Source organism: Mauremys reevesii, linkage group 3 (assembly GCF_016161935.1).
Source record: "Mauremys reevesii isolate NIE-2019 linkage group 3, ASM1616193v1, whole genome shotgun sequence".
Lineage (NCBI taxonomy): Eukaryota > Metazoa > Chordata > Testudines > Geoemydidae > Mauremys > Mauremys reevesii.
The window spans coordinates 76282562-76307575 of NC_052625.1; the positions used below are offsets into that span (position 1 = coordinate 76282562).

A 25014-nucleotide genomic window follows, 5' to 3' on the forward strand; every position below is an offset into this window, starting at 1 on the left:
TGCTGCAGGGCTAATTGTAGCAGTGAGAAGGGCTTCTCCAGGGTGGAAGGTAGCTTTCCTCCCTATAAGGGAAGCTATTTAACTGCCTGCCCCCTTAGGGGAAGGACCAGCATCTGGGGCTGATAACAAGGCCACCTCCCATCCCCAGAGAAAGGGGGGTAGAAAAAGGTATTTCAATTTTTGTTTTGTGTTTGTGACTTTATTTCTTTTTGTTGGGTGGAGGAGCTCTTCCTGGGCCTGCCCTAAGGCCCACCTGGGAAATATTGAGACATAAACCCCAAATGGGAAAGTAAAGAGCATCTGGAGTGGGGCTTACTGTAATCCCCCCACCCCCACCAGAGGGAGAAGCACTGAGCCTGCTGAGGTGGTGCCTTGCTATGTGCTCTTATTCATATCTCCCCTGAAATCAAGATAAAAACACTAAACCCTTTCAAGTGGCAATTATCATATGCAGATCACTCATCCAATCTAATATGGTTAATATCCCCAATACTGCATCATTAAAATATTTGTGACAACAGACAGAGCTGAGAATACATGGAGTGAATGTAAGTTAATGGTAGTGCTGGTTAGAACCTGAAATTCCCTTTCTGCCAGGAATTCCTAAAAATAGTCATTGTTTTTTTTGTTCTGAATCTGAATTAAAAAATAGAAATTTCAAAATTTCCCCTGGAACAAAATTTGCTATAAAAAAAATCTAAGTAACACTTTGTTTTGACCTTACTGAAATGTTCTGAGCTGGGTTGGAATTGCAGATATGACTGGTAGAGGGTTGTTACACCTAGTTCTTTGCAAACATAGGACCAGATCCCCAGCTGGTGTAAGTTGGCCTATCACCACTGAAGTTAATGGCACTAGGCAGATTTCAGCCTGCTGAATATCAGGCCTACGCTCAGCATCTCTACTAAGCTGATAAATAAAGATAAGATGAAAGCCAAAAAAAACCTCAACAAGATGTTATATCATAGCCTTTGTAAGGGAAGATGTTGAGGAGAAGGTTGGAGGGACTGCTGGAAGGGCTGGGTGTTTTTTAAGGAGAGAGGATGCTTTGTGGATGTCAGGAAGGCCATTCCAAATGTAGGAGGCAACATAACAGAAGAAGTAAAACTGGGCACAGGAAAAGAGCCTGATTTTGATATGTTAGCTGAGCAATTGAGAACCTAATTACAGCACAGAATTCCCATGACCAGTCAGAGCAAAATGAGTCCCATTCATTTACTAAGCAGCCCTTCTGCTGGGGGAAAGATGGTTGTAGAGGCTGGAAGCAGCGGGTGGGAAGTGTGCTATGGCAGTAGCCACTATGGAAGCATCAGTGCAGTGAGAGAAGGAACCATAGCCTGGGACACACAACCATCTTTGGGAAGAGCCTGGTAGGACAATTCATATTGAAATTGCATTAGTATTTTGGGAGTTTCTTTCATGGCTTTGGAGGGTAATGTTTGGCATTTCTTTCACAGGCTTTTGTGGGGCTTTACTATTTTTTTTTAGTGATTTTTTTTTCCCTTGAAGACTCTATTAGCGACACTGGATGATCTGATTTTATTCAGTGTATAAGGTAACTCTGAAAGTGATGCAATGACAGGAGAGGCGATTCTACTTTTCAAAGCAAGGAGAGAATAAGTATAGCTGACAAGGTCTGCAGGTTCATGCCCTAAATTACTTTAAATCATAAGTTTTCAAATTGTGGGGCATGTATGTCCCTACTCCCATGCAGGGACCCGATAACGTTATCGGGGGAAGAGGCACCTGATGTGAATTAGAACATTCCTACATCCTTGCTACTTTCTGAGGAGCAGAAGTCAGCAGAGGTAACACATTTCTGTGGGCAGTAGCAACAGCCAGAACACAAAGGGAGGCTCCAGAAGGAGGGGCTGGAGAGTGAGCCCACCCCAACAGTGCTTGTTATTTCACTGGCCCCTCACACCGAACCTGCATGTGCCATGGACACTGGGCTGGTAGCTGCGGATAGTGGCACAGGGAGCAGCAGTACAGAGGAAGCAACTGGAGCTAATGAGAGGAGTCAGCAGGTTCCTGATGGGGATTGTGGCCTGGCTGTGGGAAGAGTGGGGCTGCAGGAGGAGGCAACAGGCTGGTAGAATGAGAGAAAGGGGGCTGGGAGGAGCTAATCAGGAGGGTGGGGACAAGGAGATGGGGGGGGGGTGCACATGGGACATGAATCTCCAAAGGGGGATGCAGCAAAAAGGTTTATGAATCTCTTCCTTAAATACTTGCATGTAAATGGGTATCTATGGTTTTTGGTGCACCCGTATTTTTTTAAATAATTTGATCCCAATTACAGTGTGACAAATTCACAAGGGAACATGGATTTCATATGATTTATGGCCCAATCCTTCAAGTTTTGGAAGTCATAGCAGTAGAAGGGTGCTGAGAACCTCACAAGATTGAGCTGATAGATACTAGGATGATATTCTACCATTGGGCTATTGCAGTTCATCCAAAATCTGATTGAAGGATAAAAATGTATTAGAATGGAGCCTTGTACAAATAAATATAAGTCTCTTCATATAAATGCAGTATTGCGTGCTGCATGGTTTTGATTCTATGACTTAAATTAGTAAATACCCCTGATTTATTTTGTTCACTTGTCAAGTACATTTCTCTAGGCTGGGGAAGTGAGCTTCGTTTATCCTGTTTTATGAACTATACTCAAGGATGCAGACATAGATCTGACTTTGATGCTATTTCCTATATTTCCATCCTTTTTGTCTTAAAGTTCGAGCTCTTGTCTTTTGTTGTGACCTTTGGCTATGTTGTTTTTAAGCCCTATGAAGCTATGACTTTTTGAGAACAGTTCATATTTTATCCACACCCACACATGATGACTAATAAGTTGTTGTTTGATCCAAGCTTCAGTCACATTCTGTAAGCATTTGCAGCAGCAAAATTCTTTTCTCTTTTAATATAACCTATTTGTCTAATTGCAAATTGTAACACTGAGAAGTTAAGGGTCACATTTAATTTTTTTTACTGAATTTGGACAAACAATCTATTTGCATCCCCAGAGTCTTTAGTGCAGCGTAACGGACCTATTCATACCTTGAAAATGCCTTAATAAATATCGAAGGTACTAAAGACAAAGGACATTATTGTTAATCTGTTTTAAATTATATTTCATCACTGATTTTTAGTGGGAGTTCTGATTTAAAAATGATGGCATAACATGGCCTCAGAGATGGTTTAAATGACTAGGAGTAGAGGCATGGAATTAAGAAACCTAAAAATGAGAAAATCTTCCTGCTAATGAGAATTGTTAAATTGTGGAACTGTCTTCCAAGAAAAGGGCATGGAAGCTGCTGCAACTTGGAAATTTCAGCAAAAAAACTGGACCACACTATTCAATGTACAAGATGGAATAGGGGCCCAACCTTGCAGCCAGGAAAAACACCTTTGACTTCATTGGGTACCATGTGTAAGAAGGAACTAATGGATTGGCAGAGAGGTACTAAATGACCAAATAGGTCTTTTCCATGTTCCCTGTATAGCCTGAACGTTATCTAATTCAGATACCCTTCCCAAAAAAGTTTTTTACCATGGATGTCTTGACCCTATTGTGACATGGGCAGACCAGGTGCCACGTCATGCCAAGGTCTCCATGTCTCAAATGGACACTGACAAATACATAGCTGGAATCAGTCAAGCTCACCTTTTTTAATATTGTTAAAAAGATATTGGAGTTAGAATATATTTAGTATTTAGACTTTATTGAATGCTGCTGGGCGGCTGCATGCATTCATCTCACTTATACTATCTGTATCCCATATTGTAAGGGAATATTTGAGCATTTGTATTATGGATCTCTGACTGTAAATCACCAGACAGGAAAGAGACATTAACTTGACATTAAGTTGCTGGGCTCCAGCAGAAGGTGTTGTTTCCTGCCCAAAAGGGATGGTTGGTTGACACCAGATGGGCTATTGTGGAACACTATAGAGGACAAAAGATGTTTGTTGCTTTTGCCTCCTCTCTTCCCCAATCCCTCGTAAAAATGAGTCATGCAAGTAAATTCCTCCCATTAGGTCAGAGCACAAGTGAGGAAGGGCATAAAATTGCTAAGATGGAACTATATCTCTGCCGCTTGGACTCTGAGGGGCAAAGTTTCTAGACATAAGCAAGGGATCCTCAGGTACTTATGGACATATAGAGCTTGCTTATTATAGAAGCTTCTATTACCTTTTGAAATTTAAGATTGTAATTCTTTTTTTGTATATGTGTTGCCTGCTTTAATCTTGTAAATACCTCTCATTTCCTTTTCCTATTTAACAAATCTTTACATAGTTTACTATAGGATTGGCTACAAGTCTTTCATGTAACTCAGGAAAAAAGCCCACTGACTTCTAATTGGACTGCAAAATCAAATCCACATTTAATCCATGTAGATGGTAATGTGTATATGAAAAGGAAAAAAAATATATTACAGACCTTATAAATGTAGCTTTTATCAAAAATAAAAGATCCCGTCATGCAGTCCTTTATTCATTCCTTATTCATTCAAAACGCCCATTGACTTACCCAAATCTGCAGAATTTGGCCCAAAGTTCCTACACTTAAATTATTTTAGTTTTATTATCACACAAAAGTGTATGAAGATCATTATATCCTGTTTCTCTTTGGCTCAGTTAACAAATGCAATACAAATGGGAAAAGCTTTATTCCAAAAATTACTAACATGATGGAAATATATTTTCAGCAAAAATATAAAGAAAAAGGTTGACATTTCAAGGTAGAAATTACTTCCTGTACAGATCAGAGTCTCAAATACCCTATTTAGCGTCTGTTAAAAGCTATCAATGTTCTACAGAGAAGTCGCATTAGCAGAATCCTTTCCCACACAATACTATTATTTCAGCAGAAATCCATACAGTAGTATACATTGTCTTTTCATTTGCCCATGCGGGAAATTCAGCTTGTTTCAGAACATAAACAAGATTATTTGAAAGAACTTTTTGGGACACGTATCCTTGCAACAATGCATGTGTAGTTTTCCATTTAAAGTTCTGTGAGGAAATATGGAACCCTTTCATTCTTAATATCGATCATTCATCCCCAGAGATTCTCAAGGATCCATAACTGCCAGATTTGCTTACATGATAAAAAATTCCCTCTTAGCATATATTCTTCACCACTGTCATTACTACATGACACATTTGGTTAATGTAAAAAGATTTACCTTTCTGGCATCACTTGAACATTTTGTAAATACTTGTTTGGGCATTGTATATCTTACATAGAACACATACAATACACATGGTGAACCTGATTCATAGATGTATACTAATGAAGGAGCAAAAGAAAACTAAGTATTTAGTGGTGCCTGGAAAAGGATAGGAGATGACTAATTTAGAAATGGGGTTGAAGAGATTTGTGGTTCCAGGCCAGGGGTAAAATTTTCAAATGTGCCAAAGTGATTTAGGATTGTTATTTCCATTGACTTTACATGAAATTTTGGCTTATGTTCATATGTTCCTAAGTAACTTAGGACTAGAGCAGGGGTAGGCAACCTCTGGAACGGGTGCCGAAGGCGGCATGTGAGCTGATTTTCAGTGGCACTCACGCTGCCCAGGTCCTGGCCACTGGTCCAGAGGGCTCTGCATTTTAATTTTATTTTAAATGAAGCTTCTTAAACATTTTAAAAACCTTATTTATTTTACATACAACAATAGTTTAGTTATATATTATAGACTTATAGAAAGAGACCTTCTAAAAATGTTAAAATGTATTACTGGCACGCGAAACCTTAAATTAGAGTGAATAAATGAAGACTCGGCACACCACTTCTGAAAGGTTGCCGACCCCCTGGGCTAGAGTCACAAAGGGAGCATTGCAACCTAACTTTTGGGCACCTTGAAAGTCACAGGAACAATATTTTCAAGATAGGTATGTAGGTTCCTATACATTTCTGGTGTGTGCGCGCGTGTGTGTTGCCTTCCTGCTTACTGAACACCGTGTTTTTGTTCTGGTGTGTGTGTATGCAGCATTAGGTGTATGCAGTTACTCAGAGCCTGCTGCTACATGCCATTTGGACTGTTATGTTTTGTTCAGAGTGTTGCTGACTTAACTGGTTTATGTGTATTGCAAGTTTCGATTAACCACCTAACTGCACGTCTTGCTTCAATTTCATTGTGTTTTGGGATTGCTGTTCTGGGGCAAGTCAGAGTGAAACAACAGTGAAGGGCTCCATGATTCATCAAAACCAGCAAGTTAAGCAGGCAATTACCTAAACTAGGCAATGTGAGATGAGGATCAGAGCCTCACCCCTCTGACAAAGGCCTGGTCTACACTAGGCGTTTAAATCGGTTTTAGGAGCATAAAACCGATTTAACGCCAAAACCGTCCACACTAGGAGGCACCTTATATCGATTTTAATGGCTCTTTAAACTGTACTCCTCCCTAACGAGAGGAGTAACGCTAGTATCGGTATTAACATATCGGATTAGGGTTAGTGTGGACGCTGATCGACGGTATTGGCCTCCGGGAGCTATCCCACAGTGCACCAGTGACCGCTCTGGACCGCAATCTGAACTTGGATGCAGTGGTCAGGTAAACAGGAAAAGCCCCGCGAACTTTTGAATATTTCCTGTTTGCCCAGCGTGGAGCTCCGATCAGCACGGGTGGCGATGCAGTCCGAAATCAAAATAAAAAAAGAGCTCCCGCATGGACCATGCGGATGTGATCGCTGTAAGGGCAGGCAAATCCGTTCTATCAGCGCCTGTTACAGAAGATGAAATTCAGAATCCTTTTTAAAAATCTCCAGACAGACGCCATAGCAGGGACTCAGCGCACTGCAGCGTGACAAGCTAACGGAAAGCCAAAGAATCAAATGGATGCGCATGGACTGGAGGACTGAAGCTATCCCACAGTTCCTGCAGCCTCCGAAATTATTTGCATTCTTGGCTGAGCTCCAAATGCTTCTAGGGTCAAACACAGTGTCCGCGGGTCAGGCATAGCTTGGCAATCTACTCACCCACCCCCACCCACCCCCAGAAGCGAAAGGTAAAACAATCCTCTGACTCTTTTACATGTCACCCTATCTTTACTGATTGCTGCAGATAGACGCGATAGTGCAGCACTCAACACCAACATCCTTGCTCCCCCCCCGCCATGGGCGGCTGATGGTACAATATGATGGAAATCCATCCTCATCATCAGCATAAGCTGATCGAAAAGCTGGAAATCCATCCTCATCATCAGCCTATTGGCCCTAATTTTTCTGGTGGATGGATGGTGCAATATGGCTGGTAACCATCCTCATCATAGCAACAGGGGCTGAGCTCCATCAGCCCCACCCTTCATGTGTAAAGAAAAGATTCAGTTGCCCTGGACTAGCAGTGGATGCTGGGCTTCTCTCCTACACACTGCTTAATGTCCTGTCTGGACTATCATAGCAGCTGGAGGCTGCCTTCCACTCATTTCTCACTAACAAGTCAGTGTGTCTTATTCCTGCATTCTTTATTAATTCATCACACAAGTGGGGGGACAATGCTACGGTAGCCAAGAAAGGCTGGAATCAACAGATGGGGTTGTTACAGGAGCACCCCCTGTGAATAGCATACAGATAATAATTTCTGCAGGCTCTGACACAGAGCAGCTGTGCTCTCTGGTTCTATGATACGGTGGTTCTCTAGCACACTTGCCTATATTAGGCAGCACTGATTCTATTTTTAGATACCAAAAAGGAGGGATTGACTCAGGGAGTCATTCCCAATTTTTGCCCCTGGCTGATCGGCCAGGGCACTTATGACAGCAGCTAATGGTACAAGACGATGGAAGGTGCAATATGGCTAGTAACCAATCTTGCTGGCTGATTGGCCAGGGGCACTAGCAGCAAATGGTACAAAAGGACTGGTAGCCATGATCATCCTCAGTTCCAATTTATGGAAGGGTTTGGATGGTGCAATATGGCTAGTAACCATCTCTGCTGTCATGCAAAAGCAAAAGCATGCTTCTGTGTAGCGCTGCTGAATCGCCTCTGTGAGCGGCATCTAGTACACATACGGTGAGAGTCACAAACTGCAAAACAAGCTCCATGATTGCCATGCTATGGCATCTGCCAGGGCAATCCAGGGGAAAAAGTCGCGAAATGCTTGTCTGCCGTTGCTTTCACAGACGAAGGAGTGACTGACGACATTTACCCAGAACCACCCGCGACAATGATTTTTGCCCCATCAGGCACTGGGATCTCAACCCGGAAGTTCCAAGGGGCGGGGGAGGCTGCGGGAACTATGGGATAGCTAGGGAATAGCTACCCACAGTGCAACGCTCCAGAAATCGACGCTAGCCACGGACCATGGACGCACACCACCGATTTAATGTGTTTAGTGTGGCCGCGCGCACTCGATTTTATAAAATCTGTTTTACAAAACCGGTTTATGCAAATTCGGAATAGTCCCGTAGTGTAGACGTACCCAGAGATAGGGCCTAAGTCCAGAGAGGTGCCCGTCTCTGCTAGTCATTCACCGCCTGGAACCCCTCTCCTGGAACCAGATGGCTTAAGTGTATCTTATGAGAATAAGTTGGGCACCACCTCCAGCTGACTTTTTTGGGTGGAGTGAAGCAGGCACCTATCTTTTAACTCTTAGCCAGTGATCAAAGCACTCAGCTGGCATATAGAAGACCCAGGTTCAATTCCCCACTCTGTCAGATGGGGGAGAAGGGATTTGAGCAGGGCTCTCCCATCTCACAAGGCAGCGCTCTAATTATTGAATTATAGGTTTCAGAGTGATAACTGTGTTAGTCTGTATCTTCAAAAAGAATAAGGAGTACTTGTGGCACCTTAGAGACTAACATTTATCTGAGCATAAACTTTCGTGGGCTAAAACCCACTTCACCGAATTCATGCAGTGGAAAATATATATCTTACTACTGTATTTTCCACTGCATGCATCCGATGAAGTGGGTTTTAGCCCACAAAAGTTTATGCTCAGATAAATTTGTTAGTCTCTAAGGTGCCACAAGTACTCCTGTTCTTTTTACTGAGTTATAGGACATTCTGATACAGGGCTTCCTCAGTCTCTCCTGTTGACGCTGTTCTACTTTGGATAACTAATTAAAGACTCACTAGAGCAGAGGGACTGGGTCCTGGCTCGCCCAGCTCCCAGGTGGGCTATAAATTCATTCTCTCTCTCTCTCGCCCAGTGACTAGATTCATACCAGCACTTTTGTGACAAAAGTATTCAATCTAGGCAGTGTAACAGCCAGGAAAAAGGAAATTCTCTGTCTTAAACCAGAGACTGACCTTGCCTTGAAGTGAATATAAATTGTGAATATTCCCTCCCCCTTTCTAAATTAATATCACCACATCCTCCCAAGGAAACCAGTCTTGTTTGTATACTATAATTGAATTCAAAACAAACCCAGTTCTTGTGTCAAAACACACACCTCCTGAGAACAATCAAAAAGCAATTAAATTACAAGGTGAATGTTAGCTCATCAGAAACATGACAGGACTTCAGTATGGAATCTCACTGAAAAGCGCACAAATGATCAAAATCAATACAACCTTTTTTTCCCTTCACATTGAAATTGCCAAAGATGCCAGTGCTCACATGAGGGGGTTAATAAAATGACATATATAAGGTACAAATATACTGACTTTAGCAGTAACCCTAGAAAACAAAGAATAGTCCTTGCCGCAGCTGTCAGCTGCCGCTGAGCTCCCATGAATAGGACATACCTTATTGCAAATGATAATAAGGAAAGTCAAAGATTCTCTCTGGCCTGATTAAGAACTCACTTAGCCATACCACCTATCCTGGCCTGTCCCCTGGCTTGGATCTTAAGCCAGCCAACGCTACACCATCATCATCATTAAGAAGGCTCAAGTAGCTTTGGCGCTACACCACAAGTCTCTTCTGGTGAATGTTACTATCCTGCAGTATCACAACCCCAAGCTCCCAATTGCCATAGTGGCAAACAAAGATAACCATGTCTCCTGGTGTTAATGAATCTGGCTTGGAAACTCCCTCCCCATCCCCAGTTCTTCCCCCTATGCTAGGAGCTGTGCACACCCTATTCCTCCCAATTTTCTTTCTCTTTTCTCTCTCTCTTTCCTGGTCCTACTGTGAGGATGGGCAGAACTGAGATGGGGGTGGGGATATTTTTATGTAAGCAGGGTCTGAATGAGCTCTCCAGTGACTCCCAGTGATGTACTGGGAGAAAAGACTTGGGAGTAGACTGTGTTTGCATAGATGTGTCTGCTCTGCCTAGGTGCACAGCATGATGGAGCTCCTTTGCAAAAATGATCAATTCTGGCTGACTTGAAGTTACAAATCGCTCTAGTATTCGAGTGCAGGGTTAATGAAATGTTATCCTTATTGTATGAGTAAAGGGCAGCAGAACTGTGCTTTGCATGCCTTGATTGAGGGGGTCCTAGTGAAGATGAGAAGGGGCATGGGTATGTATATGTACACCTACCCTGTGATGTGGATTCTGTCTGAAGAGGCCTGGACACCATTTGTCCTTCCCCTCTACTGTTTAGAGACAGAGCTGATTAGACTAAACTGAGTCATTTCTGTTCCGTAATTACCAGAGTTGACTCCCTGATAAGCAGCTCCCAGGGCTATCTATGCCTTATACCTGGTGTAGGGACAGGGGTAAAATGAAAGACAATGCAGAGGCTGTACTTGCAGTAAGGTTCCCTGCTATGCAGTGAAATCGTTAGGAGCTGAAATTACTGAAGACCTGGGTTAAACCGTGGTGGAACTTCAGAACACGGCATCGGAGAAGTAGCAGTGAGTGTCCAACAGTGGCAGCCTGTGACTAGCAGCAGCAGGGGAAAGCAGCGGAGGCAGCAGCAAGCAGCAATTGCAGAAGCGCAGTGACCCCAGAGACATTGCTCAACACCCCCATTCCCCCACTTCTGGGGTGGGAGATGAACCCCTATAAACACATCTCTGAACTCTGGGTCTTTGCTAAACAAGAACAGCTAACTGTAAGTGGGGTGCAGTGGAGGAAGAGGGGAGTGATCTGTTAAAGTAAAGTTTGTTCATTGGACTTTGCTACCACAAGGTGGTAAACTGAGGCAGAGGACACTGCCCAACACATTGTGGGGTAGGGTTTTTGCTTATGGTTGCATGCTTTTGAATATGGTTGTGATGTTTTCCCAGACTAATGCTTGGTTTCCTTTCCCTTTTATTAAAAATTCTCTTGTTATACGCAGACTAGGTGCTTGTGAATGGGGTAGTATTGCTCCTAGAGGCACGTGGGGTGGTAAATTTTCCCAGATTACAGGGTGGGGGCTTGAGCCAGTTCTGCTCTGTATTGTTAAAAAAGAACCCCTAGATATTGAACCTGGCCCTTGCTGCTATCAACTCCAATGGAGGCAGAGGGAGATTTTATTTATGAGAGGGGGTTAATGACACTCATCAATCAACTCTCTGAAACTACACAACTACACAGAAAAGTTGAAGTTGTGGTCATGCTAATCAGATGCCAGAGACTCCATGTGTATCACATTTTTTTATTTTTTTTTTTTGGAAAAAAAAAAAAAAGAAGAGAGTTCTTCTGTCCAGAAACAGTCCTGAAATAGAAAAATGGATATGATGTGATATCATCATCAAATCAAAATCATACATCAAATAAACTGACAAATGCCATCAAGGTGAGTTTTCTTTTCTGAACAACAAAACAAAAAACAAAACACAAACAAACAAAACACAACAAATTAAAAGAACCAGAAAGCAGAAACTCCCTTTACAATCCCCCACAAAAACACACAAAAAAGAGCACTTCTCTTCACCTTCATTAAGAAGGGAGGCTGTACCTGAAAGTGTACTCTGGCTCCTATTGGTCTGCACTTAAAGCAGGGCCAGCAAACAAAAAATCTGCTTGACAGGGAAACCAGCAGAGGGAAATATTTTGCCACTTGGAATGATCTGGCAGCCACAATAATACATGCTGGTAAAAATATCCCACTTGTTTCATTCAGAAGGAGTGAAAGTTTATTAAACTACGTAGTCTGCTCTGTCCATGTCACTGAGTTGCTTCTAGCCTAATTCCCCACCACATTCCATGCTCCTTAGGCTCTGTCTACACTGCCACTTTCAGCACTAAAACTGTAGTCATTCAGGGGTGTGAAAAAACACACCCCTGCTCAACAAAAGTTTTAGGGCTGAAAAGCGCCAGTATAGACCGCTACCACCACTCGTTCGGAGTGCAGGGGGGGGGGGTTATCGCCAGGCGAGCTCTCCCCCGGAGATAGTGTTACTACACTGCCCACATCACAGCACTGCCACAGCATCTCTGTAACATGGGCAGTGTAGACATCCCCTTATAGTTAAGTGTCATGGGATAAAATTAAACAGAGAACTGTCTGGCTGAACATACAGCTAAATGTTCTAACTGTGAGGACTATTAAGCTGACACTTAAAACTGCAAGGCCAGAGTACTATACACTCTATTGTAAAGAACACTCCTACACTGATTAGAGAAAGGAATAAGTGGGTAGACTGAATGAAGGGCAAAAATAGACATTGCATCAGATCCTCAATTTGTATAAATCTGTATAGCGCCAAGGATTTCTAGGCTGCCTTCAATGGAGCTACTGTGATTTACATTAGGTGAGGATGTGACTCACTGTGATGTCTTCTTCTTCTTCTTCCAAAAACCATTTTATTTCACTTCAAGTTGTGGGTGCTTATTGTGACTAAGTGGAATACTGTGAGTCCTGGTTATGCCTCAGTTTCCCCTATGTGCTGCATTGTTACCCAATAAGTGGAAGGGGACTGTTTTCAATCTGGGCATTCTGAGAGACATAGGTGTGGGTGTCGCCTAGCTGTCTGGGCCTTAGTCTCCATATCAGCGGCGCATAAGACCATGGCAAATGCAATTGCCAGGCCACTGAACAATCCCCAGCTTGAGCTCAAAGGACTGGAGGGGTATGAGGTGGGGGATAAGAGCTGGTTGCTGGAAAGAGGAGGGGCTCTCACTTGGAGTCTAACAAAGGAGGCCAGGCGGGGAGACAAAACTTGAACCAAGGGGTTCGCTACAGTTTGGCAGGGCTCTGGGCTAACCAGAATGGGCTATGCTTTCACCTTCAGTTCTCTGTGCTAACATAAGGGTTTCCTGTGCTGTGTTCTAGCTGACTAATAAATCCAACACTATCAGTTAGACTCACTGAATGGAGCTCATGGTGTGAAGCAAGAGTATTGAAGGCCCAGAGGTCCATTCTGAGGAGGTGGGGAAACAACATGGCTTACTTTAGAGGAAGCATGAGCAGGGGTGGCTATAGCTTTTTTGCTGCCCCAAGCACGGCAGTCAGGCAGCCTTCGGCGCATGCCTGTGGGAGGTCTGCCGGTCCTGTGGCTTCGGCGTACCCGCCGCAGAATTGCCGCCGAATCCACAGGACCGGCAGACCTCCCGCAGGCAGGCTGCCTGACTGCTGCCCTCACAGGGACTGGCAGGGCGCCCCCGTGGCTTGCTGCCCCAGGCACGCACTTGAAGCGCCGGTGCCTGGAGCTGCCGCTGAGCAGGGCCGCCCAGAGGGGCAAAGGGGCGCCCCCCCCCGGCTCGGCCCCCCCCCCAGAAGAGAGCGAGGCTCCCGCCCTCTCCTTCTCCTGGCCGCCAGCGCGACTGGCCGCCCGCCCGGCCGAGCCCCTGAGCCGCCCGATCCGCGCGGGCGCGGGCGGGGGGCTGGCTGGGAGCGCCCCTGAGCCCGCGCCGGAGCGCCGTGGGGAGGGGGGGCAGCTGGCGGCCTCGCGGGCCCCCAGCCCCCAGCCCCCCCACACGCCTGAGCGGCGGGGCGGCGCGCCGGCGCGGCGGCGCGCCCGCAGCGGCGCCGCCGAGGGCGGCGGGCCGGCGCCCGGAAGCGCCGCCAGGGGGGCCAGGCCGGGTGCCGCCCGCGGCGGCCCGCCCGGCCTTCGCGCCTGCCCCCCTGCTGGGGGACTGTTCCCCGGCCGCGCGGCGGGCCGGCGCCGGCGCCCGGGACCCGCCCCGCGGGCGGGGGGGGCGGTCCCGGGCGCCCCGGGCTGGCGGGGGCGGTAGGGGGCCGCCCGGCGCCCTGCCGCTGAGAATGAGACACATGGAGGGCTCTGGCACTCTGAAGGGGCTCTTCCCAGTGCAGTGGTTCTCAACCTACAGGCTGCTTGCGCCCGGTCAGCACATAGCTGCTGCTCATGTGACACCCTCCGAGTCGTAACTAGGGCAGGGCAGGAGGGGCACTTGCTCCAGGTGCAGAGCCAGCCAGGCGGGTGTGTAAAAATGGGGTGTCACAGGATCAGGCCCAACAGCATCAGCCTTCCCCCAGCAGGATCAGGCCCAGCACATCTGCAAGAGGCTAGGGTGGTCTGTGCCCACGCCCCCCCTCCCCCTGCCGCAGGATCATGAGTCCAGTGACCCCAGCTGGAGAAGGCTCCCTAGCACTAGGACAGCTGAGCTATGTGCAGCTGAGGTAGGAGACCAGCAGGCACAAGAAGGGGAGGTGCAGGTGGTTAGGACTGTGGGGAGGAGGGTGCAGCTGATGTATGGTGGGGATTGGGGGCATTCCCTGGATGGGGGGTAGTCCATAGGTAGGGGACTGGATGCTGGAGGGGGCAGTTGGGCATTCTGCCCTGTATGGGGCACCCTGATTCTGCAAGGCAGGCATGTTTTCCAGCCCAGTGTTGCAAAGGGGGGCAGTCTGGAGATGGGTTGAGGGGCAGGCCTTGGTTGGGGTGGTCTGGGTACATGGGGGGCAGTCTTTGGCTGGGGGGCAGTCTGGGGAGGAGCTGACGGGCAGTCCCTGAGTAGGGGTTCTGGGTGCATGGGAGGCAGTCCCTGGGGACTCATCTTTGCAGACAGGCTCTGCAGCCACGCTCTCCAGGCACTCAGCCCAGCTGCTCTGCCATCGGTAGCGTAGAAGTGAGGGTGGCAATACACCATGCCATGCTACCCTTACAGTAAATTAATTAATTTTAGCAGTAAATGTTTCAACTTATTTTGCTAATTTAGAAAGCTCTTTATAGACATTTACCAGTGTTGAAATGAAAGGTACTATATTGATTTGAATCATATTTCTGTCATATAACACATACTAAACTTCCCTTCTCTTCTTCTTTTTTTTTTTTTTTTTTTGGGTAGATGTACAGGTAGTATATACATAGTGTGGATGCAGCCCAGATAACATACAGAGAGCCACATATGTGGCCCACAATGGTAACTAGGTTGAGAACCACTGTCCTAGAGACTGTTCCAAAGCTGGGGCCATAGCGCCAATCCTGTGGCTCTGTGACACTCCACACTTGTGAAAACCAGCCTACTTATCTTAGTATCTAATTATGGATTTATTTTCTGAGTTTTAGGCACCTAAATGTGAAACTGTTGGCCTTATAGTAAAGATAGGTAAAGATACATAAATACATTCCTCTCATGATGTTGTTCTATGTAAGCTATTGCCTGTCCTTGCCACAGGGATGGTCAGTAGACCTGTGTGAAAGTCACTGGAAGAAGAGATTGTCCACATGACTGCAAATGACAGGGGAAGTGTCCACAGGACAATCTCTGTTACAGTGTGGGGCCAGATTTACAAAGGCGCTTGGGCTCCTAAAGAGTCAGAAGCCTAGTGAGATTTACAGATTCACCTAAGTGAGTTAGGTGCCTAACTCCCATTGACTTTCAGTAGCTTTTTAAATAGCTGTGTAAGTCTGGCCCATGGTCCATACTATGAAAACATTTGAGAAACCCTGGACCAGACAACCAGTTGCATAGGTCTGTTCTTTCTTAACTTCTATGATTTTATACTTCATCTATTCAATTTGACTATATGGCTGCCAGTATAACTCTTCTTTATAATGTAATGAGGTACATTGCCAGGGGACATGTGATTATACAAAAGAATCCCATATTGGATGGGGCACAAAAGGGAGGTAGCCCAAACATGGGTATTGTTTGATGGAACTTCAGTCTGTGAAAGCAGAGAAAAGGATAAAGGGAATTTGAATGGAGATATCTTAACTTTTAGGACTAAAGAAGAAGTTAGGCTAACACTAGCTCTAATAACGTGAGATTTCAGGCAGGGCCTGGGCAAGTGGAAAGCAAGAAAAACAAAAACCTGTAAGAGATACTGTTTTTTGACCTTGTGTTAGATAAGAATGGAATACAGACTGTAGCAGGAACTACTGAGAAAAGTAAGATATCAGAAGGAATATGTATAAACAAAATGCAGCTGTTGATCGTTATTGTCTGTAACAAAAGGTACAAATGCTTGCCCTAATTGTTTATCTAACGGAGACCTGCCTGGGACAGGGGTAACCCTGTCCGGGTGTACTCTTCCTTTGCAAGTGTTGTGGATTGCCACTTCGGGGCAAAGAAAAAAAAAAAAAGGCCTTATATACCAGGCTGCACGTGGCAACAGACTATATTATTAAGGATGGAAGGAGGGGGATGGTGGGTCAGCAAGCACACACACACACACAACACACTACTAAATCAATTTAAAAGTTTTATTGGGATAATTATAAGGGGGGGGGCAGGCATGATTAGCTAATAGAGTTAATGAAAAAAAACACACAATGACTAAAAATATCTACTAACAATATTTATAAAACAAAGATGCAAACAAAGCATTAGCAATAACTACAAAATACAACAAACCAACATAACGACAAGAAAACGGTAGAAGCTCTGAAACACAAGAGTGAAGAGAGAGAGAGAGGAGAGAGGGCTCGAGGCACAGCATACGGGCACGCACAGACACAGGGTATACACAGGTTTTTCTTTCTCTTCCTCCTCCTGCCTGCACACAGCAGGCAGGCAGGCCCAATACCCAATGATAGAGTATCATAGTCATGTGGGGGGGGGGGGGTTTGTGTGTTTGTTTTGTTTTTTTTTCTTGGCACAAGCGTGTTAACACCCATGCAGGGAGCAGGTGCCTTAAAAAGTCAAAAGCCCCCCAAAGGAATATTGTCTTAGAAATGTCATGCGTTTAACACAACAAAAGACCAAGAAAGAGGCCAGGCAAGGGTGGGTATGGCAAGGATGCAGACAGATCTCATGACAAGTGTCAGGAAAATAAACTGACTCTGACTTGTTGCAACCAACCTGAGAGTGAAGACTCTGCTTTCTTCCACAAGTCGGCAACGTGATCACTTTAGGGTGACCAGACAGCAAATGTGAAAAATCAGGATGGGGTGGAGGGTAATAGGAGCCTATATAAGAAAAAGACCCCAAAATTAGGACTGTCCCGATAAAATCAGGACATCTGGTCACCCTAAATCACTTTCAAAAGCACTATACTAACTGAATGTTTTTAAACTGGGGAAAATATGGAGGGATAAAAACCTACTGCATATCAGCTAATTAAAATTTCTCCTAATTTCTGACCGCCTTCATCGCCAAATGAGCTTACCTTAAAAAATCTTGAGGAGGAAGGAAATATGCAAAGAGTGTCAATTATGAGGATTAAATATGTTCAGTTGAGACCATCGGAATTAATTTCAAAAGTTTGAATGACAGACAGTGAAATACTATGAAGAGTGTAAGAGAAGAATTGATTAATCTGTGATCTGCATTCTTAAGTGAATATAAAAGGCTATGTGACGAGACAGATTAGTTTCCTTTGTCTGTCAGGGTAAAATCCCAAACTTTCCACACCACCGTTTTTGGGCAGAAAAAAAAATCAATGTTAAGGGGGGAAAAAAGCCCACTCCCTATTCCTTCCATATAACATTTCATTTCAAATTGATTTGCAATTAATGACTGAAATAGTAGATGTATCAACCACCAACCCCAATAGCAGTAATCTTATGGCATTTACCAATTCCCTGGTCTGAAGTGTTTACATGGAAGGAGAATTCATTGATCATCCAGAAATGGTTAGCTTGTGAACAAATCAGAGGATGAGTTAATTAAAAATGGGAACTCTTAAAATTCCCAGATTGTAGTTAGAAATCTCTCTAGCCTGAATTGTTCTTTTAAGGATGGGAGGTTATTAAAGATTATCTATAAATATGGTTACAGGTTTAGATAAAAAAGCAGTTTCCTCGAAGCAAGAAGTTGGCAAAAAATTAGATAACTTTGATATCAAACTGCTGATTGACATCAGTGTTTTAAAGTTCTGGCTTTCACCCAGTTGCTTGTGTTTAAACAAAACCATCAGCTTCCCTGTGTAAAAGATGAACGTTAGGACTTCTGGAAAGGAAGATATTTGCATGATACACAGTGCACACTAGCAAGGAAACAGGGAAAAACCACTGTCAGGGTTCCTTCCCTACTCTGAACTATAAGGTACAGATGTGGGGACCTGCATGAAAGCCCCCTAAGCTTATTTCTACCAGCTTAGGTTAAAACCTGATACGCTGCCACCACCAAGTGATTTAAGAAGAAACAGGGAAAGGACCACTTGGAGTTCCTCTTCTCCCCCAAATATCCCCCCAAACCCATGCACCCCCTTTCCTGGGGAGGCTTGAGAATAATATCCTAACCAATTGGTTACAAAGTGATCAAAGACCCAAACCCCTGGGTCTTTGGACAATGGAAAAAATCAGTCAGGTTCTTAAAAGAAGGATTTTATTAAAAAGAAAATGTAAAAATCATCTCTGTAAAATCAGCATAAAAATAACTTTACAGAGTAATCAGATTCAAAGAGCCCAGAGGAACCCCCTCTAGCCTTAGTTTCAAAGTTACAACAAAACAGGGATACCTCCCTCTAGCAAAGGGAACTTTCACAAGTTGAGAAAACAAAGATAAACTAATACACCTTGCCTGGTTGTTACTTACAAGTTTGAAATATGAGAGACTTGTTCAGAAAGATTTGGAGAACATGGATTGATGTCTGGTCCCTCTTAGTCCCAAGAGTGAACACCACCACCAAAAAAGAGCACAAACAAAAGCCTCTCTTCTCTTCCCCCCACCCCCACAAAGATTTGAAAGTATCTTGTCCCCTTATTGGTCTTTTCGGTCAGGTGTCAGCCAGGTTACCGGAGCTTGTTAACCCTTTACAGATAAAAGGATTTTGGTGCCTCTGTCCAGCAAGGATTTTATAGTATTCTATACAGGAGGGTTGTTACCCTTCCCTTTATACTTATGACAACTGCTAATAGCTACTCATCACATATCAGTCTGGCATGCTAATATTCCCCTGATAGGATTCAGCACAGATAAAAGGGCCAGTTTTTCATAGGACCAGCATTAGAGGAAAGAAACTGTTCCAGCTCCAAATACAGCAGATGTTATCAGATGCTGAATGCTCCCTTTTGATGTTTAGATGGGTACTCAGTTTGCCATCACTCTTTTATCTCGTAACCTATAGAGGCCCAAATGAGATGTACAGGCAAGGTTGAAACTCCTGAAGTTCAAGGTTTTGCTAATTACTTTTGTATTTCAAAACTAGCTTCATTCAAGTCAGTGACATTTTTCAACCCATGGTTTTTCTCCAGATGTAGTGCATTTTATTTTTAGATTATTGTATTTAACTAAGGAGAAATCTTCACTATGTTCTAGTGTTAGGGACAGAAGAGCAGTCTGCAAAAGCTAGGCAGACACAAGTTTGTGTTTTATGAAATAGGTTTTTTTTCTTTTTTTAAGAATTGTACATTAGCTGCTGACTTTTTTTGAAAAATTAGCCCTAAATGTCACAATGGGAGCTGGATACTGAACTCTTTTCAGCCACACACACGCGAGATGTTTTTATTTGTTTTGTTTTCTCTCTCCCTTTCTCTAATGCTCCCTTTTGTGGTTTTCATTTTACCTCCCACAGTTTTGTGAGTGGGTTTTTTTTAGTTTCTGCTTTTTTTGTTAGGTTCACTGTCCCTTTGGGAGAATAAACAAACAATAAACAACATTCTGTTTGACTTGAAGCTTGTGTGAGTAAGTGTGAAATTAGATAAAAGTAGTTGAACATGCCTACTTTTAAATCTGTGACCAAAGACAATAGGCCAGATCTTCACTTGGTATAAATGGGTGGCAAATAATTCAATCTGTAAGAAGAATCTAGCAAGCAAGAAAGTTCCTTCTGATCAGCATTTAGGTAGAGAAGTGTAGGAAGGTTTTACTTCTGCTTTGACACTTCGGTGGCTAAATAGTTTGCATCATTTTTCACTGCTGTCTATCTGGCACCATGAATAAACATTACAAATAAAGTTCAAAGGGCTCATGCCCTTATACAACACTATTTCACATATGTCTACTAGAATATTGTCCCTTTTCACATAGTTTCAGGACTAGATTCTGCTCCCACACTCACCCCTTTTACACTTGTGTAACTCCATGGAAGTCTGTGGAGTTCTATTAGTGACACTGAGGGCAGAATTTGCCATTATCACAATGGCTAATTATTAAGATTAGGCAATGCATTTTCTAAAACGTTTTCTAGAGAAGACAGGACTGTCGTGCAACACAGGCAGTGACTGCAGCCGATCTGATGGATGTGATGATTGTATATTGTTGCATGTCTAATTGTGTACAGCTTCTTCTGAGCATGTTCCCAGGTATGAGTTGCCCATTTAAGTGCTTAAGTAGAATTTCAGAGCCAGAGATGGAAAGGTTCTTGCAGTTAAACTCCTTAAAGTAGTGGGAAGATTTGCACAAGGAATTACTCAGGATAGCTTTAAACATTCCATGTGCTTTTTTTGTGCCTAACAGCTCTGCACATAGCCCTTTTATGTAAGACATATAAGCACACAGCCAGTAGGCTTTCTGAAAAACAGAGCATTAGAAAAATCAGACTTAAAGCTTTAAATCTTTGCCAGGTTTCAAACAAACAAGAATGAGAAAATGTAAGTTAATGGCTACCAGCGTGACACACTATCCATAACTTGATGCTGAATTAAAAGTGGACCCAAAGTGCCAAGTGTATAATACTCCTGCTCAGTCAATTTGCCTATCTGTGTTCTTTGCTAAACCCATCACTGTGTTATCTGGTAACTGCCTGGGGATTCCTGGCAAAGGGACCCTCTGAAACAATGAGATCTCACAGGTACAATATTATCCAGTCAGCCATCTTTTACTCTATAAGGTATTTTTGGGTGATTCTTTAATCACTTTCATACCATGCTTCTACTTTTCAGTGGCATAATGGGTAAAATCCTCAGCTGGTCTAAATGGAAGTCAAGGGAGCTATGCCGGTTTACATCAACTGAGGATGTGGCCTAATACCTCCAGACAATGACATACAGGAAGTGCAATTCCTTCTGCTCCACAGTGAGGCAGAGGGCCATAACTGAGCCCATATTCTATAATGTTGTATATCCAAATATAATGAATGGGTTACATAATTTTCATTACTAATGAGTGACAATCAGGTGGGAAAGAAATGAGACTCCTGAATTTCTGTGTAACCCCCACTTGGAGTTCTCCAGCTCCTAGAGTAACAGACTGAGACTCGAGGGGGTCCTACCCTATGGGCCACAACAATAATGGCTACCAGAGCCTCTGACAACATTGCCCAGGATACTTGGATTGAGATGAAGGAGAGGTTAGGGTCTGGAAGGGACAGATAAGTCTGTGATTCTATGATTGCAGTTGAATTGCCTCCCAGTCCTGTAAGTCTATTTCAGCAAACTTCTGATGTAGTAGAAATTCCAGCTGGGTCATGAGGTTTAACAGTGCAAATATGCTTGGTCCACATTTGTAGGTGACCAAACACCTCAATTCAGCAATATATAGAAGAGTGACCATTTAGCAGAAAATCCAATTGGCACAGACTGCCAGGGCTCATCCACAGCACTGGAAAGCCACCTTGCCTTTGCATTCTGGTACCTTGAAAAGCAGTATGTTCTCCAAATGTTGAACCTTTAAAGAAAAAATTGCAAAGTGGTAACGGAGCCCCTGGAAGGAATTGCATCCCTCCTTCCCCTCCCCTCCCCCCATCCCTCCACATCCTCATTTGGGACACATTGAACATTTTAATTTTTAAAAACAATTAGTATGTGTCTCTTACCATCAATAGTCTCTGCTTCTTCCTCAGGGGCAGCAAAAGTTGTCTGAGAACCAGGGATTGTCCAACAGCGGAATCGTGTAATGCTGAAAACTATCAATATTGTAACCTTCCACAGCAAAGTTATGTTATATGGGGGGATTTCTCAGCTTCTTCCAAAGGAAAAAAATGCTGCCCTTGCCTTTGAACTGGCAGGACCTTTGGCTCTGGAGAGGAAAACTATTCTGCTGGAAGAGTAGGAGCAGCACCCCAGAAACTGCAGCAACCAACTGAGAAGGACCTGGAGGATCTGCTCCTGGACGTGGTCAGGAGGAACCAGGAGCAGTTTGAGTTTCTCAGAGGGTGGGAGGATTGGGATCTTCAGCAGGAAGAGGCATGGAGGAACTGTTTCATGGAGTAGCAATCATAGGGAACAGGAGCATTCCCTGATGGAGAAGCTGATAGAACTAGTGGCTGAGCGAGTGCAGGGTCTCCCTGCTGCCATGGCCACTGCACCTCTCCATGCACTGACAACAACTCCTCTTCTTGCTCCCACCCAGTGTGCTGTTGAGGCAGAGGCCCCTACGCCTCCTTCCCCCCATGTGACCAAGAGGACCCTGCAGGACTTCAAGGACACCGACCTCTTAAATTCCTCACAGGGGAACCCTCTGCCTGTCTAGAAGGGGAACGATGAGCCTGTGGCCCCCTAAGTCCCTGCCCCCCACACTCTGTGCAGGAGACAGTTATCTCTAGTCATTCCCCCTTGGTGGGGGAGTGCAAGGAGATGGGGTCAGAGATGTTAACATTAGGCCATTGTTCACAGATTCAGTCTTATGATGTTTTGTTGGGTTACATCAGGAGTCAGCAACCTATGGCACGTGTGCAACCTATGGCATGCATGAACCGATTTTGCCTGGCACGTGGCTGCCAGCCGGGGTCTCGGCTGCTGGCCCTGCTCAGCGCACTGCCAGCTGCGTAAACGGAACCCCAGGCCAGCAGAGGCTGAGCGGGGCTGGCAGCCAGGACCCCAGACCGACGGCAGGCGTGACCCCCTGGCATCCCGCTCACTGTGCTCAGGTTCTGTGGCTCCCAGGAGTGTGAGCCACCACCGCCACTGCCCCTCCTGCAGCAGGCTCAGGGCCCCGTACCCCCATGGCTCACACTCCCGGGAGCCGCAGACCCTGAGCGCGGTGAGGGGGGAGCCAGGGCGCACATGGAGACTGCCACCCGCATGCATCCGCTGCAGAAGCCCCCCCTGGGGGGGGCACCGGGCCGCAGCCCAGGCAGGAACTCCCTCCGGCTCCCTCCCTCCCTGCGCTCGGGGGTCTGCGGCTCCTGGAAGTGTGAGCTGCCGCCGCCACTGCCCCTCCCACAGCTCCCCCCTCCGGCTGCCTCAGCACTCCACGTGGAGTGTACTAAGAAGTCTCTAATTTCAGTGCTGCACTGTAGGATTTTTCAGCATTGCATATTCAGAGTTTCAGCAGCTACTTGCAGTTAGGCAAGAACTCCATCTGCCTTTGGCCAATATTAAATAAGAGGAAAAAATGCACCCAAGCAATTGTGGTGGAAAAATAGTCAATAGTTGGGGATGTAACTTAGTTGTTGGGAAGACAGGTGCCTCATCTTTCTGTAGCTGAAAGCTAATGGTCTAATTTCCCTCTCACTTACATTGCCACAGATCAAGAGTAATTCCATAAAGTTAATGGAATTACACCAGTGTAAAATGACAGTAGTTTTCTTGAGTTGCCAAGTAGCAATAACTCTCAACTGTTCTTTAAGATTTGTTCTTCTGATGGATACACCACCAGGACTAATGAACTGAGCGAAAATGCAGAATGTCTTAAAATGAGACCTATAGCGTCAGCTATGGCCAACTTTCCTTTGTGTGATTTAACCTTTTTATTTTAGACTAAGTGCTTCACTGCCTTGCACTTCGTGCAGTCATTAACATTTGTGTAAAGGTTGTAAAATGCTACTATTCTAAGTAGATATAGTTTTATATCTCCTTTGCACAGGTGTAAATTGTGACACTGGCAGACCAGGTGCCAGCACATGCCAAGACCCCTAAGCCTCAACTAAATACTGACAAATGCATATCTGGAAACCAGTCTGGCTCACCTGTGGGTTAGTATATAGGTTTTTGAAAATGTTTAGTGTTTAGACTGTATGAAATGCTTGTGTAGTTGCTGCATGAATTACTCTCACTTCTAATCACTGTAGCCCATGTTATAAGTTAATGTGTTTGTGTAATGATTGTAAAAGTGTTTGCTCTGAAACTGTAAACCCCCGCAGTCAGGAGTGCAGCATTACCAAGTACAAAATACTACTTTACCACAAAATGTGTTAGGCCCTGCCCACAAGAAGGCCACTGAAACCAGATGAGACATTGTGGAACGTCAGAGAAGAAAATACTTTTTTGATGGCTTCTCCCTCCCTGCCTCCCCCCCACCCACAACCCTATGAAGAAGAGACGGGCAAGGGGATTTGTCCTAGCAGCTTGAATTCTGGGGGAAGGAAATAAAAATCCCTGACAGGAAAAAAACAACTACATTTTTATGCTGCTTGAACTCTGTGGGGCAAAGAATTCTATGCATAAACAAGAGATCCTCAGCTGCTTAGCCCTAACGGACATACAGAGCTTGCTTATTATATATCCTTCTATTACCTTTTAGAACCTAAAACTGCAGCTCATTTGTGTGTGCTTGTTTACCTGTTTTAACCTTGTAAATAACTCATTACTTTTTCTTAATGAATAAATCTTTGTTACAAGTGTGGTCTTTGGTTTGGGACTGAAGGTGCAATTGACCTCGGGTAGGTGACTGGTCCTTTGAGACTGGGAGTAACCTGAATAGTGTGGTGATTTTTGGTGTAAGAGACCATCTAACACAAATGCAAGATTACCTGTGTGACAAGGTCACACAGTCAAGATAGACTGGAGAGCCCAAAGGGACCATCTGTGACTCTAGTTAAGACTGTTATCATGCTTGAGGAGTTAACACATGATGATTGGTTGGTGAACTCTTAGTGTGGCACTCAGAATCAGTTTGTGGTTTGCGCCCTGGTTTGTAACAGTCTGCCCTAAGGTTGCTCTTGAGCAACTCCACACAGATGAGCAGTGCAAACAGTACACATCAATAGACTGAAAGCTTCCCATGAAAGGGAGATGGTAG

At 44.6% G+C, this 25014-nt stretch overlaps 1 long non-coding RNA gene across 1 annotated transcript; it reads left to right on the forward strand.

Annotated features, from left to right (window-relative positions):
• On the forward strand, window positions 1-24617 carry LOC120401798. Its single transcript, XR_005596741.1, has 2 exons — window positions 1-168; window positions 21896-24617. It is a non-coding gene; the product is annotated as an uncharacterized LOC120401798 (long non-coding RNA).
• The last annotated feature ends 397 nt before the right edge of the window (window positions 24618-25014 follow it).